This window comes from Budorcas taxicolor, chromosome 20 (assembly GCF_023091745.1).
Source record: "Budorcas taxicolor isolate Tak-1 chromosome 20, Takin1.1, whole genome shotgun sequence".
In the NCBI taxonomy this organism is placed as follows: Eukaryota; Metazoa; Chordata; class Mammalia; order Artiodactyla; family Bovidae; genus Budorcas; species Budorcas taxicolor.
This window is the reverse complement of record NC_068929.1, coordinates 20223002-20229853: the sequence shown is the minus strand read 5'-3', so window position 1 is coordinate 20229853 and position 6852 is coordinate 20223002.

Sequence of the window (6852 nt, the reverse complement as noted above, 5' to 3'; positions counted from 1 at the left end):
CCTTAGTAAGTGCTCAGTAAATACTAGGTGTTATTATTATTGAGTCTGAGGGGGTATTTTAGCTTTGTTTACAATTTCTGAAAATTCAAATAGGAGATTATCTTCTATGAATATTAATGTGAGTGCTTTAAACCATCAGCTCTCAAGGGCCACTTTTTAAAAATCAAATTAGGCTAGTTCTTTCATGCCAATCAAATCTGAGAAAGCTGTTTTCATGTAAAGCTATCAGCTTACTAATAAGTGGTATAAAATCTATATATCACATTTTACATATTTAAAAGCTGAGGAGAAATTAAACAGTATCTTCAGAAGACAAGAAGTAAACGAAAAATTTTAAAGTTAAAAAAGTTAAAAATAGTGAAATTCATGAACCTAGTTAATGAAAGTTTAAGGGATGCCAATGGCGGTTTTCAGACCTATGAAGTTTATTAGAAGACGTGAACATGAGAGAATAATCAGATTATTCACTGGAGAGAGATAAGGAAGAAACTGGGTAGTGGATGTGACTGCAGATGAGGCTACCAGGAGAGGCTGAAGCATCTCTGAGACACTGTCGGACATATTTGGGCATGTTTTTATGCACACAGACACACAAAACAGTTTCTTGCTGGACATCTCCCCTTGCCTCTCAGATCCTCTCCACCCTCCTCTTGCCCTGTGCGGGCTGTGCTCACAGGCTGCTCTGTGGCAGGCAGTGGTAAGAGGCTGAAGACTGCAGAGTTCAGACGCTCATTTTCCTGGCTCCTCTCTGCCTGCACTTATTCGGTGACTGTGGTTGGTACAGCTGCTGCTGTTCTCTGAGATAGATCTTGTTTATTTCCTCAGGGTGGTTTCATAATTATTTCGTTTATTTATTCATTGCTTTATTGTCTGTTTGCCTCAATAAAATAAAAGTCCCAAGAAGGCAGGGACCATATTGATGTGTTCACTCCAGTATCTCCAGGCTGGCTCAGAGTAGGTGCTCAATAAATGACTGTTGCATAAATGCATGGGAACACACAGATTCGTTACCAGTGTAACCAATGCTCTTTATCAGTACTCTCCATTCTTAATCTGTCTGACATTGCTGACTACTTGTGGTCTCTCCAACTAGAATGTAAACTTTCAGAGAGCAGATATAGCATGCTAAAAAAATATCTCCCACAGTGCTTAGGGTCACATGAAACAGATATTAAGCTTCCAAGAGATACCTATTGATAGATTGACTAATAGCATATGCTGTATTATTAGAATTATTAAATAAATATTTATTGAACCCTTACTATGTGTCAGGTATTATTCTAGGCTTTCTGGATGTTTCAGTGAACAAAACAAAGATTCGTGTTCTCACAGGGGGAGAGTATATTTAAACAGATAATATATATAAACATAAAAATTAGTAAAATATGTACTGTGTTAGTAGGTAGGGAACTGTAAGGTAAGTACTGTGGAAAAATTAAAAAGCAGTAGAGCATGCTAAGGAAGATGGTGTGGGCAGGTTCTGGGACTGTGTGGGGAGCAGGTTGTGATCATCAATAGCATAATTAGGGAGGGTCTCATTGAGAAGATTTGAGCAAAGACACGAGGAAGGTGAAAGAGTTGGGCAAGCTAGTACCTTGGGAAGGGGTTTCCAAGCCCTGAGAACAGCCAGTACGATGCTCTAAAGCAGGCATGTGTTCAAGAGGCAGCATAGAGGCCTATTTGGCTGGAACAGAGTGAGTAAGGAGCAAGGTACTAGGAGATGAGGTCTGAGAAGTAACGGGAAAGGCCTGCAGGCCACCATTGTGAAGACCAGGGCTTTCGCTCTGAGGACCTGGGGAGCCATTGCAGAGTTTTGAGCAGCAGTGTGACATGATCTGACTTCTGTGTTAGAAGCATTAATTGCTTTCTTGTTGTAAGTCAGGGGCTGTGGTAGAACCCAGAAGAGAGACATGGCAGCTCAGACAGGGTGATGGCAGCTGGTGAGGCATGCTCAAACTCGATGTGTTCTGAAGGTTTCTGTAGCTACTTTACAATCATGTTGAGCAACATGTTGGATCTCTGATCGGAAATAGAAGACGAGGAAACCATCTTTGGGGTAAATTTTTGTGGGTGGCAGTTGTGACTAGCTCCTGGAAATGGAATCAGAGTAACTCCTTGGGGAGGCTTGGAAAGACTATCTGAAGAGGTATGTCCAAAAGTTAAGCCCACCTCTGGGCTCCTTTCACTAAATAAACTACTGGAAACTCTTTCTCTGAGCTGTTCTGCCTTTTGGGGATAAGACTGCCAATGAATGCTCGGGGGAGAAAAGTTATGCTGTGCAAAATGATGATCTATTTTTCATTTTGGGGAAATACATGCAAGTTAATATGATACTTTCTAACTTAATGGGTGAATAGCATCTTCTTAGCTAATCTCAGTTCAGTTCAGTTGCTCAGTTGTATTCGACTCTTTGCGACCCCATGAACTGCAGTACGCCAGGCCTGCCTGTGCATCACCAACTCCCGGAGTCCACCCAAACCCATGTCTATCATGTCGATGATGCCATCCAACCATCTCGTCCTCTGTCATCCCCTTCTCCTTCTGCCCTCAATCTTTCCCAGCATCAGGGTCTTTTCCAGTAAGTCAGCTCTTCGCATCAGGTGGCCAAAGTACTGGAGTTTCAGCTTCAGCATCAGTCCTGCTGCTGCTGCCGCGAAGTCGCTTCAGTCGTGTCCGACTCTGTGCAACCCCAGAGATGGCAGCCCACCAGGCTGCCCCGTCCCTGGGATTCTCCAGGCAAGAACACTGGAGTGGGTTGCCATTTCCTTCTCCAATGCATGAAAGTGAAAAGTGAAAGGGAAGTCACTCAGTCGTGTCTAACTCTTCGCGACCCCATGGACTGCAGCCCACCGGGCTCCTCTGTTCATGGGAGTTTCCAGGCAAGAGTACTGGAATGGGGTGCCATTGCCTTCTCCGAACATCAGTCCTAGGGTTCCTTAAATTTTAGCAGTTCAAAAAAAAAAGATTTTTAAAAACTTTCATTTGAATATTCAAATTTGAAATTTTAAATTGCTTTTTTTTTTTGGTTTGTTTGTAGTTTAATGGAAATATAGGTAGTATTTTTCTTGGTCTATAGTATTTTTATATGGCATAATATGTTGACTTTATTGAAAACCCAAAAAAAGAAAAAAAATGAGTGTTGGTCCCTTGGTGTAATACTGAAAAACCAAATGTTAGATTTGACGCGCTGGGTCAGTGGATGCTTTGTTTCTAAGGCTGAGTTGCATTAAAACATGGATCTGTAACAGAAATGGTGACCTCTCCCAATAACTTTTGTATCAAGAGACAGAGTGAAAATATTTTCCAGTGAGAATATTTGCCATGAAGAGGTGTAAGCTACCCTTGGGGACAAGGGATTCATTTTATAATGATTCCTTGAGGGTCTACCATGTGGCAGGTGCTGCTCTAAGCATGGGAGACACATCAGCGAACAAAACAACCCCTGCTCGGTGGCCTGACATTCCAGGAGGGGAGACAGGAAAACATGTATATGTCAGATAGTTATTAATAGCTAAGTGTTCTGTGGAAATAAAGCATGTAAATAAACAGGATATACATCAGAAAGGGTACTTAAGGAAAGTCCCCATGAGGGGGGCAATATTAAAGCAGAAGCTGGAATGCTGTAGAGCCAAGCTGGGCACATGGCTGGGGCGTGGGCCTTCCCCCCCAGAGACAGCCGAGGGCACAGTGCTGGGTGGGTTCTCACAGATCTCAGTGTCACACCCAGGTCTGTCAGCCCCTGCATGTGGAATGACTCTCTGCTTTAGCCCACTGCTTCGGTCAGGGCTGCAGTGGATATATCCTGCAGAGTGAGGTGGCTGTGGGCATGTTGATGTGGCCAGTGACTCAACAAGGCAGGCATTCTTGAACTTACATAAAATATTGGGACCCTTGGTACCTGCCTCTCCTCTGCTCAGTCTGTCTTGATGGTGCCTCTTTTAAATATTGATTTATTCAGCTGCACTGGGTCTCAGTTGCAGCTTGCAGTATCTCTTAGCTGCAGCCTGTGCGGTCTAGTTCCCTGACCAAGAATTGAACCCCAGATCCCCTGGATTGCTCAGAATCTTAGCCACTGGACCACCAAAGGAAGTCCTGATGGTGCCTCTTTTAAATGTCTCTTCCATTCATCTGTACTTTCCAGGCTCACAATGATCATGTTGCTAGGTCCTCAGCAATTCAAACCTAAATTGAAACTGAACACATTGATTTGCAATTTTCTGGCCTTCTAAGGATGGAGTTGTGAAGAATTTCATCCTGCTTTCCTAGTTTGTCTTCTGGAGCCACAAAGACAATGGCCTTTTTTATTTATTTATTTTTAACCCAGCAGTTCAGGTATTTCCAGACAGCTATTGTAATATAATTCCTTTTAGCATTTTGTTTTCCAGGCTGAATCTCTCAGTTCTCTCAATAGTTTATTTATGAGATGGTTTCCACCTTCCTTGTCTCTTTGTTGCCCATTTTATGCACATTTTTGAATGTTAAAAATCCTTTAAAAATGTCATGCTTAGAACTGAATATGCAGTCTGGATACGCTCTGCTAGTCTCAGGATAAAACGACTAAAATCCCCTATCATCCGAGTACTATACTTCTGTGATCTGAACACTATACTTTTAATCACTGAAGTCAAACATTGCATCATTTTGTTTAGCATCTGTATCTTATTATTAATTCATGCCTAGCCTGTAAGCAATCTAAGTCTCAACAGCGAGATGGAAGTAAGTTAAATATACAAAGCTGTATGTCTTTAGGCAAATTATATTTAACCTCTCAGAGTCGCGGTTTTCCTAATTATAAAATTATACACATAATCTAATTTCTTACTTGGTTGTTGTAATAAGATTATACATGAAAGTGTGAGACTGTTAAGTGGCATTCAGCAATGTTACCTCCTTTCTACTTACACTACTCTTAATTTTACTTGCACTACTTAATCCATTTTTTAGGGTCAAACTCTCCTGTCAATTAATGTAGGAAAAGAAAGATAAGAACCATCCCACCCTTTCAGGTTATGTATATATTGCCGAGTGACCCCTATGTGACAGGTAGACCTGGCACATAGTAAGCCCTCAATAAATACATATTTGTTGAATGATTTTATGGGATTCGATTTCAGACAGGAAGGGTGAATTGCTGTTGGTTGGCTGGTGAGATGGATGGGTGAATGGTCTTTTAGTTTTTCTACTTGTAGAGTTGGTTAGGTCTGCTTTTCTTTCTCATAATTATGAAGATTTGGCAAGATGGTATAATGGATGTCATTCAGTTCAGTTCAGTCACTCAGTCGTGTCCAACTCTTTGCGACCCCATGAACCACAGCACGCCAGGCCTCCCTGTCCATCACCAACTCCTGGAGTCCACCCAAATCCATGTCCATCGAGTCAACGATGCCATCCAACCATCTCTTCCTCTGTTGTCCCCTTCTCCTGCTGCCCCCAATCCCTCCCAGCATCAGGGTCTTTTCCAATGGGTCAGCTCTTTGCATCAGGTAGCCAAAATACTAGAGTTTCAGCTTCAGCATCAGTCCTTCCAATGAACAACCAGGACTGATCTCCTTCAGAATGGACTGGTTGGATCTCCTTGCAGTCCAAGGGACTCTCAAGAGTCTTCTCCAATACCACAGTTCAAAAGCATCAATTCTTCAGTGCTCAGCTTTCTTTGTAGTCCAACTGTCACATCCATACATGACCACAGGAAAAACCATAGCCTTGACTAGACAGACCTTTGTTGGCAAAGTAATGTTTCTGCTTTTTAATACGCTGTCTAGGTTGGTCATAAATTTCCTTCCAAGGAGTAAGCATCTTTTAATTTCATGGCTGCAGTCACCATCTGCAGTGATTTTGGAGCCCCAAAAATAAAGTCAGCCACTGTTTCCACTGTTTCCCCATCTATCTGCCATGAAGTGATGGGACCAGATGCCATGATCTTTGTTTTCTAAATATTGAGCTTTAAGTCAACTTTTTCACTCTCCTCTTTCACTTTCATCAAGAGGCTCCTTAGTTCTTCCTCACTTTCTGCCATAAGGGTGGTGTCATCTGCATATCTGAGGTTATTGATATTTTTCCCAGCAATCTTGATTCCAGCTTGTGTTTCTTCCAGTCCAGCGTTTCTCATGATGTACTCTGCATATAAGTTCATTAAGCAGGGTGACAATATACAGCCTTGACACACTCCTTTTCCTATTTGGAACCAGTCTGTTGTTCCATGTCCAGTTCTAACTGTTGCTTCCTGACCTGCATACAGGTTTCTCAAGAGACAGGTCAGGTGGTCTGGTATTCCCATCTCTTGAAGAATTTTCCACAGTTTAATGTGATCCACACAGTCAGAGGCTTTAGCATAGTCAATAAAGCAGAAATAGATGTTTTTCTGGAACTCTCTTGCTTTTTCCATGATCCAGTGGATGTTGGCAATTTGATTTTTGGTTCCTCTGCCTTTCCTAAAACCAACTTGAACATCTGGAAGTTCATGGTTCACGTATTGCTGAAGCCTGCTTGGAGAATTTTGAGCATTACTTTACTAGCATGTGAAATGAGTGCAATTGTGCAGTAGTCTGAGCATTCTTTGGCATTGGCTTTCTTTGGGATTGGAATGAAAACTGACCTTTTCCAGTCCTGTGGCCACTGCTGAGTTTTCCAAATTTGCTGGCATGTTGAGTGCAACACTTTCACAGCATCATCTTTCAGGATTTGAAATAGCTCAACTGGAATTCCATCACCTCCACTGGCTTTGTTCACAGTGATGCTTTCTTTTTTTTTTTAAATTTTTATTTTTACTTTATTTTACTTTACAATACTGTATTGGTTTTGCCACACATTGACATGAATCCACCATGGGTGTACATGCGTTCCCAAACATGA